At 33.6% G+C, this 14,091-nt stretch overlaps 1 protein-coding gene across 22 annotated transcripts in view; it reads left to right on the forward strand.

Moving 5' to 3' along the window:
- The window catches only part of LOC106869828 (uncharacterized), a 484,455-nt gene that overhangs the window by 285,773 nt on the left and 184,591 nt on the right, over positions 1-14,091 (forward strand). For 5 of the 22 annotated variants that reach the window (XM_052976411.2, XM_089341656.1, XM_089341653.1 and 2 more), the window contains exon 1: positions 1,563-3,498. The exons of 16 other annotated variants lie outside the window; for them this stretch is intronic. The gene's annotated coding sequence lies outside the window, so the exon portion shown is untranslated. Of the gene's footprint in view, positions 1-1,483; positions 3,499-14,091 lie in introns of those variants that run through there. One more of the 22 variants, XM_089341658.1, reaches the window with a different exon arrangement.

Raw genomic sequence — 14,091 nt, forward strand, 5'->3', positions numbered from 1 at the left:
TGGGTATTAGAAGGATCCACTGTAATGTGCGAGAGAGAAAATCATGGGTAAATACATATGATGGAGCCTGCAGAAGAGGAATATCAAAGAAATGAAGACTGATCTGAGGGTACTGTACCGCAGGAAAATGATATTTGACTGTTATAAGTGGTAAGATGCCATGCTGGTGGAGACCTGTCGAACCCATATCAGCAGGAGGGAAAAAAATGGTTGTCAAATAATGATGATTTCTGTGTCTGTCTTGTATGCTTGTGGAGAGTTGCAAGAGAGTTAAGACAGTTTAAATTTTGAAGAAGTTAGTTGTGCCCCCAGGATAAAGTTTTAGGATGTGTGGTCTTTATTTGGACAAATGGAACATACATTGACAAGATCTTTCCATAGATATCAAAAATACCCTTTAGTTCATTTTCTTCAACTTTGTTCTGTGGTTAAAACACATTGCAAATAAGTCAGAGTTCACAGAAACTTGTAGTAGTCTGCATCAGCAAAAAAAAAAAAAAAAAAAAAATCATTCAGTAAAACTCATAAATTTAATGTTTGTATGCTATGAGAGATGAGAGTACTGGTATTTCAAGCAAGACCTTTGTTGGAAAGATATATATTTTTAATGTTAATATTTACAGTAACACTAAGAATGTAGATTTAAAGTTTACTAGTTGGTAATTTGAATGTAATTTTGCTTTTGTTCATCCTTTAACCTTCTCAAAACACTTCTGTGCACTTATATAAGTAAACATTATCATTTTTATTACTGAGCAATGTTCTCAATGAACGAAGATAGCTCCAGTTTCAATCTCTTGCTGCTGTATTTTCATTACATTTACCCTTATAAAAACAATATAACATCATCGCATTTTCCCCGTCCATTAACCTATGTTCAACTTCATGTTTTGTTGGGTTTTTTGTTTTTATATATTAAAATATTAACTGGAGAAGATATACTTTTTTTTTTGACAAAGTTTGAAAATTTTTGTTTTTAATATGCTTTTTTTTTTTTACGAAACTGACAAGAATGGTAATAGAAATATCCATATAAAATTATGAATTGAATTTCTCAACTGAGCTAGAGGAATAAATATCTCTTAAATTGGTTTGTCATGTATGTGAAGTTGTTCACAGCCAGAGAATTTGAACTTTAATCAGTACATCTGAACATATCCTCCAAACCAAGCAGCCAGATACAAAAACACAGTTGATCTGTCTCAGAGGAGGGAAAGACGCCATTTTGAGATCACGTGGCATATAGTATGGAGGAATAGAAGTTCCTGAACTGATTTTCGTATTACGAAATAAGTTTTTGCATCGTTATCATTTGTTAATCTGTTCAGTTCGCTCTGAATTAAACAAATAAAATTATTTTATAAATTATTTTTACCAAAGCCAGTGTAGTAACTGTTAATTATGTTGTATTCGAAAGATTAAAAATAGGAAAGAAAACAGATTAAAACAAATATTGCAATACAATTTTTTCCTCAAAAGTAGCTCTGCTAGAAATATTTATTGTCATGTAACTTTTCCATATATTTTGGTCACGTGTCTTCGTCGCCAGCTTTTTTGTTGTTGTTGTTTCGTTTTTTCTTTTTTTTAAGAGGAAGTTCCGTTTTGATTTCCTTTCAATGTTCGGTTGTTATGTCAGTTTAGTCCGGTGTACTGACGACTTGCTGAATTGTTACCACAGCAAGGCAACTTGACAACCAGCTAACATAACTTGAAATTACCAACATAATTATTTGAAAGCAATTTACTTGTTTTATGTGATTTTAAAAAAGTCTCCTGTTGTTGTTTAACAAGAACATCGTCAGCTCCAAAGAAAAAGAAGGAACAGCAGCAGCATCACAACAACAACATTAGTAAGAAGAGTGATGAGCGGCCATGTTTGCCTGCCAGTCACTGCGTACAGCCGACCTCCACTTACTCACTTCTTCTACATGTTCTTATATTCTACACACTTATAGCCATCCAGTCAAGCTGTCCATTAGTTCGGCCCAACACTGTTGTTTCTGTCATCCACCCTGCTACACACCGCTGCTCTCTCCGCCACCCGTCACTGACATTTCACCCTTTCACTAAAAACATCTTTACAGACATGTTGCATATTTAGCGCTTACTTCTCGCTCGCCGTTGCCATTCGTTGATGTTTGCCTCTTTTACTACTGGCACCCTGCAACAACCCAATGGATTACATTATATATACATGTATATATGAATGTATGTTATTACATAGCTAGTTGACTTTGTGGACAGACCCTACAAACGGACCTACACCGAAAGAACGAAGGCTACTTTGTAAATAATATACAATACATATACATGTATATATAAACGTGTGTGCTTGTATATAACATACATAAACTACATTGTGGTAAACACTAATGCTACGTGGAGGAAAGTATCTACCAGTTATATAATTATTATATTTGTGTGTGAACAAGGCGAGAAGGAAGAAGTCAATACGGAAAGTAAATATTTTTATTGGAAATTGAAACTTCACAAATCGTTACTCCGAGTCTCCTCGTTTCCCATTTTTACACACACACATGATTACTCGGGATCTACTCTTTAATGAAGTATATGCGAATTCATTACTATTAAATCAAAACTTTAGTTTTGTATATATTTACAAGTTGTGTATTTTTTATTGTTTTCTTTTTCTGAAAACAAAGTAAAACACGACAAAATCCCAATCAAAATTTCTATCTTTACTAAAACAACAAGGTTGATTCGTATTGAACTTCACCCATCGATCTTACTAAATGTTGTTGAAGTTTACTGTTTCTATTGTTGTTATTCTGTGAGATTAAATCAGGATTTAAAAGAAACAAAAGTTTGAGAGAAGAAAGTGATTTTTTTTTCTCTATATTTTCCACATTGCATAAATATATTGAAAGAAAATATGACACATGAATTTTTTTTTTTTAACAACATTATATCGAAGGATCACAGCAAAAGGAATTAGCAGCTCTTAAATACAAATTGGAATTTCAATTGCATTTCAATAATTCTGAATGAAATCCCCTTTTATATAGGTGTGAAAGAAAAAAAAAAACAAACTTCGATCTGATTTATGGTAAATGTTTTCAATGAAGCTATTTAAAGCTGGGAGAGACAGTCACAATTTATTTTACATACTTATTAAACAACAGAATCCTTATATTACCTTCCTTAACACACACACACACAATTCCTCTTTTTCTCTCTCACAAATATCGCTAACACTTACATACACACCCTCTTCAATAAACACATCAATCACAACGTCCCATATTCCCACTGTTTCTAAGTTTGCAGTCTTATTTAGGATTACCTTTCAAACTTAATCTTCAATTTTCATTTCAATTTCTACCCTATTATACAACTAAACTATTATTGTTGTTGCGTATATATGCATATATATTAATATATATATATATTGAGAAACAACAACGTTATAGAGAGATGTTTGTTTTACCTTGGATACCTCTCATCAGGAACACCATGATATAACTTAACGTTTTTGAGGTAAGGAACAATATAGCTCAATTCGTTACTTTGTTAAGATTGATGTAAAGTTATATTTTAATGGAACTTTATTTAAATGGTTTGTGCGCGCGTATACATACACACATGTATATATTTGAGTGACTAAATGTTAAATGCTTCTATTCCTCTTCAGTGTCCTCATATCACACACGTGTCGGTGCCTGAGGTTATCCTCTCCGAATGACTGTCCCAACAGTTTATCAGTATCTCTTTGTATATTTTATGTAGGTGTGTGTATAGGTACGTGTTTTCATTTGTGTGTGCGAGACCAGGCTCCACACACTATTGCTAGTGACTGTAATCCTACGCAGGCATGTAAGTTACGAAGGTTAATATTTATTACTCCATCTTTCTGACATGCGTGTTGAATAGTGAGTGTTTATAGGTCTCTATAAATACTAAACTATTCTCTCTTTTACTTCGTATTCCTCATATTCGGTTAAATAGTCATTGACATGCGATGATCTTAGCTAATTACTCGAATGTGACCAGTGAAAATGCTCACAATCCCCAATCGCAAGTAGTTGTCAATTAGCCAAAGAGTATTGGGGAAAATAAAAACTCTAGAATTTGTCACTGATCAATAATAAATTAACTAAATTGTTTTAACTCAGGTGCTTATACTATTCACTGTTTAGCATTATATACACATTTGTTGATACAAAGTTAACCTAGTTTATATTGTTTATACTGCCATCATGTATAATGCAGCAGTAATATATATATATATATAATTAGATAAAAATAGTTATGGCCGTCTCTGGGGTTACCCGGGGTTTCACGTCCATAGAGCGCTTGCTTTAACTGCGTCTCTTCAGGTTCTGGAGAGACGCTGTTAAAGAAAGCGCTCTATGGACGTGAAACCCTGGGTAACCCGCACAGACCGGCCATAACTATTTCTATTTCATTCCTCTACTGTTCTATAACTTAAAGTATGCTTCGCTTTCGGATTTACTGACGATACACACACACACACATACACACGGGTAAACCATGTGCTTTCTATACTTCAAGAATAGTGATAAATTTTTCTTACATCTAAAGTTTTAGTTAAACCGGTAACCGACCTAGTCATTGCGATGATCTTATGTATTTAAGATATGTCGTTGTTATACGTCACTCACATTCTGACCCAAATAATTCAGAACTGTTGGTTAACTTTACACCTACTTCATTGCTTAACTTTACAAGTTTTTTTTTTTCGTTTCGGCTTCTATAGCATTCTACACTACCATAACTACTGTTTACTTATAATACCACTACCACCACCACCCTACCTTAACGGTACATCTCTACTGTTCTCATTAATACCAACACTAGTATTTATATAGTTGTACCACTATTATATACATCTACATCACGACTGGTGGAGACCAACCACGATGGTTTTTGAAATCCAACTTTAATTTGCATCTTATTCACAGGGAAAGTACCGGTTAATTAATGCAATGTAGTGGAACATATACTATTATACAGTAACATTCTGTAGTGTATAATGTTCACAGTAAATAGCAGTTCTGTATTTTTATATGCTGTTTTATACCCACACTCACACATACATACACAACATACCGGTAATATTTACAGTACGTAAATATGAGTTTGTGTGTGTGTGTGTATATATATATATATATATATATATATATATATACACATATATATACACGCTCATATTGTAAACAAGTACACACACACACACATATATGTGTGTGTGTGTATAAATTTCTTACATACTAGATGGAAGGTTCAGATTGACCGGATATATGTATTTTGTTTACGTGCTACTGGCAGCATTCAGCCTTCCCATCCAAGTCTGTTTTAACCCAGTATTTACATCATGCTGACTATTGATAGCTTTGTGTTCCCCCGTAACCCCCCTCCCCACCAAAAGGTACTATATATATATATATATAAACCCAAAGTGATTTTTGTGAAAATGTAAATGATTAGGTGACTGGTCAGTGATCCTCCTTGCCACACACAAAACAAGTACCATCAATGTTGAGTGTGTAACATTACTGTAGTAGTAATATTACTGTCAACAGTGTGACGCTTTGGAGCTCGTTTCAGCTATCAGAAATGGCAGCTAATTCTTTTTCGAATAACACCTTACTGTCTTAAAAATGAAAAACACAAAATAGATAATGTGGTGCTAGATTTTTCAAAATAGGTGATGCTCATGGCTGGGATACTTTTTAAAATTATAGTTGTACTTGATCAACGTTGAATTGTGGCTTAGACATATTTAATTAGTTGGAGTGAACGGTTTTTTATTTTAGTTCTATAGAATATTTCTAATATTTCTCAACGAAGACTTAATTTTGTTGTTGATTTCAGAGGGAATTTTGTAACCAGATATTACAAACATTTCGTCTTAAATAGTGTGTAGTATATGTATATATAAATACGTGTATCATTATATACGGACAATAAAAGTATGTATTATTTACATACATGTACACACACGTGTGTGTGTTAATGTATATGAGCAGATTGTAGTTTCTGTTTATTGAATGTTTAACCAATTTTTATTCGCTGTGTGCATCGTAAGGGAATCGCCATAAACTTTGCTGGTAAGGGTAAAATGTAATTACTTGGTATTTTTTTTTAGAAAGCAGCCTTTATTAAAAACTAATAAAAGAAGAAAAAAAAATAATTGTTCTGTATGAAGAATCAGTTTGTTCTATATGGAAAAGGTTTTCCAAAAACGGAGTAGCAACAAAAATACAAGAAGTTTCCATGTCTGTGTGTCGACAGCCATGTGTTGGCTCCATCATCAATAATAATCTAGCACAGAATAGTTCACTGCTATTGCTTCTACCCATCGGAATTTCAGGTTGGTTAAATAAAGACCAGTTTTAAACCTGCTCCCCTCTAAGCTACTACAATTTTTTGGTTCTTAATGGCCTCCTCCTTTCTGTATGCAAAACTTCTTTTTCAGCCCTAACCTCTGTACGGGTATGTTCTTGACTATATATATATACACACACGCCACTGCAAATGTATATAAAGAGGTTTTAGTTGTCTTTTAGTTTTTAATCTCATTTTGCCAATATAAGAAATTACTGGTGCCCTTACGTCTTTATCATACACACACACACACATCTGTGTGTATTTATACCTGCACACAAAAGTATACGACTATATATTTGTTAATATATATTATATAGAGACATGTATATATGTACAGCTAATGTGATATCCTTGACCCACTTACATAGATTCTCTTTCAATATTCTACATTACTTCACTATTCTATGTTCAAATCCTATCAACAGGAGGCAATGATAAATACTGGTAACATGCAAGAATGGATACCGCCTCTAGAGCATTGCCTTGTCAGTACAAATATATGGTGTGAATAATTGTTTCTTTTCTCTGCACATTTACGTATCTATAAGTTACTTGTGTGTGTGGTTCCATTTCTAAGGTGTGTGATATGTGATTTTTAAAGCCTCCCCCATCTATGTTACATATATTCTACCCCGCCCTATATACACAGATCTTTAAAGAAGGGTAAAAATTAAAAAAAACCTGAATTTTGTTGAACATGCAGGAAGATATGGGCGGTGTGCTATTGTTTTATATATATTTACTGTTAAATTATTTTGTAAAATTTATACACTTAAAGCTCCTTGTGTCTTACTTTTTAACCACATATCTCCACTCACATAATAGTAATAATAATATTAATATTACATGGGTGGGGGAAACATGTCTTTCCTCAGATTTTGCTTTCGCATGCGTTTTTTTTTCTCTCTCTTTTTTGTACACTGTTAACCCTTTAATTTTTGCTCCTGTTGAAATTGTATATTTTATTACTTAAAAATAAAATCTTACCGATTCCCTTCCCTCTATAATCGTTCTGTCAATTTATCAAACCTTGGTGTTAATGACAGGTTTGACGCCTGACTGCCGGACACAACCCGGTTTTGTTCCCAGTTGAAAGTATTCCTCTTCAGTTTTTGTTACAATTTCCAAATACGCCTTTGTTTTGTGAAGTCGTGTGTTGTCTCCTAGTATCATATAGGGAAAACATTCCACTCTAATTTGGTTTCAGTTCCCAGTCGCGGTTCATTCTCAGTAATAATTTTGAGAAGGGCTGAATAAAATACCCCAGTTTTTCTCATTGTTTTGGTAAATCTTAGGCAATGTGTCCATGTATGAAATTAATTTTCATGACACTATCCATGGTTTTAACCAAATTTGTGGGTGGTGTTTTTGTGGTTGCTCTGGTTTCCGTTTGTCCAACAGTGACCATTCAGCTTTATCACTATTATTATATTCCGTATTTCTTCATTAGCTTTTTGCATCTTTCCACAGAGTTAATTGTTCTTTGGGTGGACATTTGTGAAGTAATGCCTAACTTACTCTTTCATGCCAGTGAACGACTGAATTGACCACACTGTTTGGTCAATCACTCTCCGAGATTTTCTTTTACATAGTGTTCATTTGTATCTGTAAAACTGGACAAACAACGTTAACCATAGCAGAATTGTGCCAAATCTCCCGTCACACAGATATACATACCAGACATGACTATTGTAAATGTTGTTTATATGTCATTTTCACTTCACCCCCTGCTGTTTCAGATTTCATTTCGTTTTGAAAAAAATTCCATTCCCCGAAAGTAAATGAACGGAGGGATAGTCGATTTAATTTTTTTTTTTTAAATCTGTAAATATGATTTTGCGTATTCAAGTGTGTTTGCCTTCAGTTTTTAATCTACCCTTGAGTTTCAATCACTCCTTTAGACACTCATTGTTGAAACTCAATACTAAAACTTTATTAATAATCATTTTTTTTTCTCTTAGAATCGTCGGACGGGAGATGTTATTTGAGAATGGATTTTGTAAATTTTTCCCAAATAAGGTGGTTAGAATTGTTGAAAAAGATTACACATGGTTTACATAGTAATTTGTGAAGCTAATTTGCAGTTTCGCACCTCTCCTTGGAAAATGTATTTAAGTTTTCGGAATCCTACGCTTTAGATGGCGATTACGAATATGTAAAAAAAAAATTTTTTTCAATTTCACCCCCACCCACTCCCAATTAATATTTTTGATTTTGTTTACTTCAAAGAAATCGTAGCGAATTGACGAACATGTGCAAATCGAAATTAAATACAGACCAAAACATTAAGGGAAAAGAATTTGTGTTTTGTATTTTTCATCCATTTATTTATTTATCTGTTTGTCTTGTCAACTAAATGTGGCGGTCCTATAGAAGAGGGCGGCGTTACTGTTGTTTTTAGCCCCAGGAAGACATTCATATCTATCTCTTTGTAACACAAAACGTGGTTTCTTGCATAATCGGAATGTCCGTCATCTAAAACAAGGGGAAAAAAGTTCAGTTTTAAATTTGTTTTTTTTTTTCTTTTTTGCATGTATTCGTAATCTCCGACATCTAAACGTAGGAATCTGAATTTTTTTTTCTCAAAAAATGCATTTTTTGAAAGATAAGTGCGAAACTGCATTAGCCCCCATATATATATATATATATATATATATATATATATATATATATATATATATTAGGATGATTCTGTGGAGGCTTCCCTCAGAAATATCGTACATACATGAAAGTTGTTTGATGGAAGGAAGTCTCTTGTGGTCTTCACAATCATATATGGTATATTGCTGTATGGATCAATACTGTATAATGGTGAAGAATCGTAATTTAATCTGTTAGATAATTATTTCAGCACAAAACTAAACTTTGTCAACATCTTGATTCAGATGTTAAACATGTAAAAACATTAACAAACTTCCACTATTAGATTCGTAATCTATGTTTCGAGGTCCGTTTATTTTACTGTTAAAATTGTTTGTTGAGAAAGGCATCAACGTCACTCATTCTTTTTTTTTTTCTTTCTATTATCAATCTTAAACATTGTACCTCTGGCGAATAATCACCATGTGCGCGCGCGCAAAACACACATGCTCTTTCTCTCACACGCACAAGTTTTAAAATGCTACTGTTCATAACTATGTAAGAATTAGTATATTTTTTCAAATATCCCACTGTTATCACATTGAGTTTATTTGCAACTTATTGCTTTTTAAACTTTTCCAAGCGGCTTGCTAGTAGTTGATAGTATCAACAGAAGCTAAACTAGGTCACTATAGTCTAAATTATTGGTTATCGGTGGCGTTTGTTGATCAATCAGAACTAGACCAGAAACATGGCATACAAAATAGCTGATCATCACTTACACGCAGGATATGGCTTTTTCTTTTTTTTTCTTTACTTCTTTAAGTATTTCACTGTTAACATACAGCAATTAGTTTTGTTCCTCTGTGTCCTGAGTTCAAATCCCACTGGGGGTGAGTTTGCTTTTATGGGGATTTTTGAAAGGTTAAAATTTAAATGCTTATAACCTTTTACCCGTGCATGCGCGCGCCTGAATGGTCTAACATCTCTGGAGGGAATTGTGACATGTTGGTGTTTCTTTAATATACAACTGTTTTTGTGTTGACTGTCTTCATTACCTCGTCGCAAAATCCGACCATTGCAACACAGTCTCGTAATGGAACCTATCTACAGTTACTTGGCCACCACCTCACAGTGAAGTGTGTTTTTGCAGCCAGCTGTGACATTCCTTATAAAGTGGTGATAACATATTGAATGGATGACCTAGAGCAACAGTGAGCTGGAAATTTCAACGAGATCTCGCAACAGTATGTTTTCGCAATTCATATGCAAATATCCTCATCCAAATAATGTTTTGAACTAGAAGCATAATTGATTTGCTGTTTAGAGTTGAAGGCCTTCTGAATAATACTTGAATCTTGGTGCGTCACTAGGAGCTGTTCTGTTAACTAAAGCAAGGATGGAAGACCAAAGTTGATTCTCCTCACCAGTATCATGTAGACAGATAAAACTAAATATAGTAAAATAGCCGACTGTGTGACCACCTTGGCTAATTGTTATATTTTCACTTTTAAAAGCAATTAAGATATAAACCAGTTGTTAATCTAATAAAACACTGTTTTGAAAGTTTTTTTTTTTCAAGTTATTCTGAATATAATAGGCATAAAATTAGTTAGGACTTGATTAGAAATTATTTTTAAAAATCATTAATATTTATTCATAGAAAAAGTTATGTCTCTGTCAAACATTTTCTCTCTTGCTCCCTCTTTATCTTGAGACTACTAGTTTCATAGTTGCAAGTTACATTTGCTGTTCAACTCAAAACTTTCCCAGTCAAGTAGAGTAAAACCTGTGACCAGGATCTCACCACAACGTTGGTGGAGGCTGTTATTTTCTGCTTTTATCAGCCTGTCATTTGCCTGCAAGTCTTCAGTTGTTTGATCCATTGAAATGCTGTATAAGTGGCTGAGTATTTCACACACGTGTGTACCCTTAATTTGATTTACAGGTTGAGTCTTTTTGAATTACAAGTACAAATCACCTGGTGTTTCTATCTAATCAGTTTTACTCATGGGTCAAGCTGATGCTATAGGAAATAACAATTACTCGGGATACAATGCGGTGGGATTGAACTTGGCACCTCGTTACAAAGCAAACATTTTAACCATTCAGCTATTCTCTCTTCCTTTATCTCTATTAAGAAAAATCTCAGTAACTGATTCCACCAGGTAGTTCATGAATGCCACTATTTGGTGGTTTCCAATTTCTATTAACCTAAATCATGTATAAAAGAATTATTGGATTAAAACGGTTGTGTGTGTTCATAATGTTTAAAAATGTATTGAACTGTTGTTATCCTGGAGACTGCTACAATACTGGTGAGGGAACAGTAGCAGATTCAGACTGTTTTCGGTTCAGCATATTTCCAGTGCTTTCTGTGGCATGTTGGAATAAATAATTTTGGTTTCTTATTTAAATCAAGTCAAAAAAAAAAAAAAAAAACAGGTTGGGTGCTATTACTACATTGTCATTAGTTGCTATGGTTTCTTTCTTTCCTTTAGCAGAGAACATTTCTTGAAGATGATAGAACGCCCTCAGTTTCTGTATGTGGTTACAGTAACTGGTCATGAGCTGGAAAGGGGGAATGACTGCTGGATCTTCTGGGAGTGTTACTAGTGACAAGAAATAGTTTTGTCTGTTCAATTGTATAGAGCAACATTTCTCAATCAGGGTTCCCTGGAACCCTAGGGTTCTGCAAAAGGTTCCTAGGGGGTTCTGCGAGAAAGAGTGAGATAAGCTAATGCTAATTTCATGATATATATATTTACCACATGAACTATGATGAAAAAATAGGAGAAAGGTATGGTATATAATTTTTTTTTGTGCAGGGGTTCTTTGAGACATGTAATTTATTTTAAGGATTATGCAAGGGTAAAAAGGTTGAGAAACACTGCAGAGGATGGAGCAATTTTTCATGTTTTTAGAGAGCCTGTGATCTGTTGAGAATTATCAGCATTCATGTAAAATGTGATGTGATTCCAACCGTACTTCTTAGTTCTTACTAAGATCTATGGTTGTATGGCCTTAATATTTCATCAAATTATTTCTTGGTTTGTTCTATTTCCTTATTTCAAGAGTAGTTTCTGTTGTTCAAGAGCATATTGAATAGAAGTGATTGTTAAACCAATGGAAGTTGCTGATGTTTTGTAGTAAATCATAAAGTGGCTCTTGTTGCTTTCTCTGGCTACTATGACTTCACCAACACCACCTCTATCATCTGATATTTCCTCCTCCACTCCCAGATTACACTCTCTGAATCACTGTTCCATTTGCATTGTTCACACACACACACATACAAAAATTAGTAGGGGAGGAATGATATACCACAGAGATCAAGAACTTCCAGAGACTTAATTTCATAATAAACTCCGATATACAAAAAAATCCACTGTAAATTTCCACATCATAGAACACTTTTATACACACACACAAAAGTGGGATGCTTTTTTGGGTTTTTTTGCTCTGCTACAGTTGTGTGGGCATCATTGGTATCAACTGTGATATTGTCCTCAGATCTTCATAGTATCTGAAAAAGGAAATAAGTCATGTAAACTAAGCATTCTTCTTTGAAAAAAAAATCCATTAAAATGGTAATCTATTACAATTTATTTGTAAAATAATTAAAAGAAATTTTTCTTAATAAATACTTTAAAAAGAACCTAAAATATCAAGTCAAAGAGAACAAGTTTGCTTTTGTGTAAGCTTATGAAAACCAATAGACTGTGATGTAGGATTGAAATTGAAGGTTTTCTTGTTCAGTGTGATGAATGAATTTAAAGTAGATATATAAAGATGTTTATAGAAAACTTTTTAAAAAGAATGTTATGGAACTGTGGCTGGTTGTAAAATCTGTCTTATAGTCTTCCTGCCATCTATTTTACCAAAAGAGATTCAATAATTGGAAAGCTTTCCATTTTCGAGTAATTGGAATGACAGAAGTGCAGAAAAAGTTGTTTAGCTCCGGGTCAATCATGATTGAATAATGATCAAAGATTTTCATGCCATGACCATCCTTTTCTTTTCTTTTTTTTTTAATGTTTTTAAAAACAGAGTATGATGAGAGAAACCAGCTATTAATTTTAGCAGGTTAGAGATTCCTAAAAGTGTGTAGATGTAGTACTGAATAAATTTAGGGAAGAAAGAAATGTCATTGCACTAATCTCTGATGTTCATAAATGACAAGTATGGAAGAGTAGAGAATGTTCTGAAAGTAATAAAACCTGTTGTAATTTTCATAAAGAAATATTGAGATTAGAACCAGTGCTGGAATATTTGATTTTGCTTTTAGTGATGGTAACATGGGAGTACTCCTGTTGGAAATATACTAGTTTCTGTCAAGGAGTTAAAAAGAACAACATTGTTGGCTGTTTTTTAGTTTTTGAAAAAGGACATTTTTAGTTTTCAGCTGAAAAAAGAAAATAATTTGCTGTTACATTTCAGACAAAATGTATTGGGATTATCACTGAATTGTTTTATGAAATGCTCTTCCTGTCAATAACCCTTACTTGTTTTCCAAAAGTTAGGTGTCTTATTCCACAGCTTCAAAAGCACAAAGCTGGTCGGTGATTTATTGACTGAAGAAATACCAACAGAACACCATGTAAATGTGGCTTTTGAATAAGCAAGTGCCTGGTGTAAACACACACACACACACACATATATATATATATATATGATGGTCCTTTCTTTTAGTTTTCAACTACCAAATCCACTCACAAGGCTTTGGTTGACCTGGAGCTACAGTAGAAGACATTTGTCCAGTGGAAACCCGAAACCATGTAGTTAGGAAGCAAATTTCATAATCACATAGCCATATCTTGTGCGACTCTGTTCAGTGTAACAGCAGTCAATTTTAATCAACTAAATTTTACTAGTTATCCAAACCACAAATTTTTTTTAGTTTGAATTGACTTAGATTTAGCCAGTTTGATCCATTGATAACTGTTTTCAGTCTGATAACCATTTAAATTTTTAAATTGTTTCAGCTTCAAAGCTGCAGTCGTGCTGGGGCACTACCGTTGACTGTGCTACACCTCTGATATGTGACATTTGGTGAATGAGGGAGTTTGATGCTACTGCCCTCATCTGTGTTTCCTGCTGGCAACAGTTGTGGATATTGCATTTAATAATTAGTTAATT

The sequence above is a fragment of the Octopus bimaculoides genome, chromosome 25 (genome assembly GCF_046866305.1).
Source record: "Octopus bimaculoides isolate indiv1 chromosome 25, ASM4686630v1, whole genome shotgun sequence".
NCBI classification, from domain to species: domain Eukaryota; kingdom Metazoa; phylum Mollusca; class Cephalopoda; order Octopoda; family Octopodidae; genus Octopus; species Octopus bimaculoides.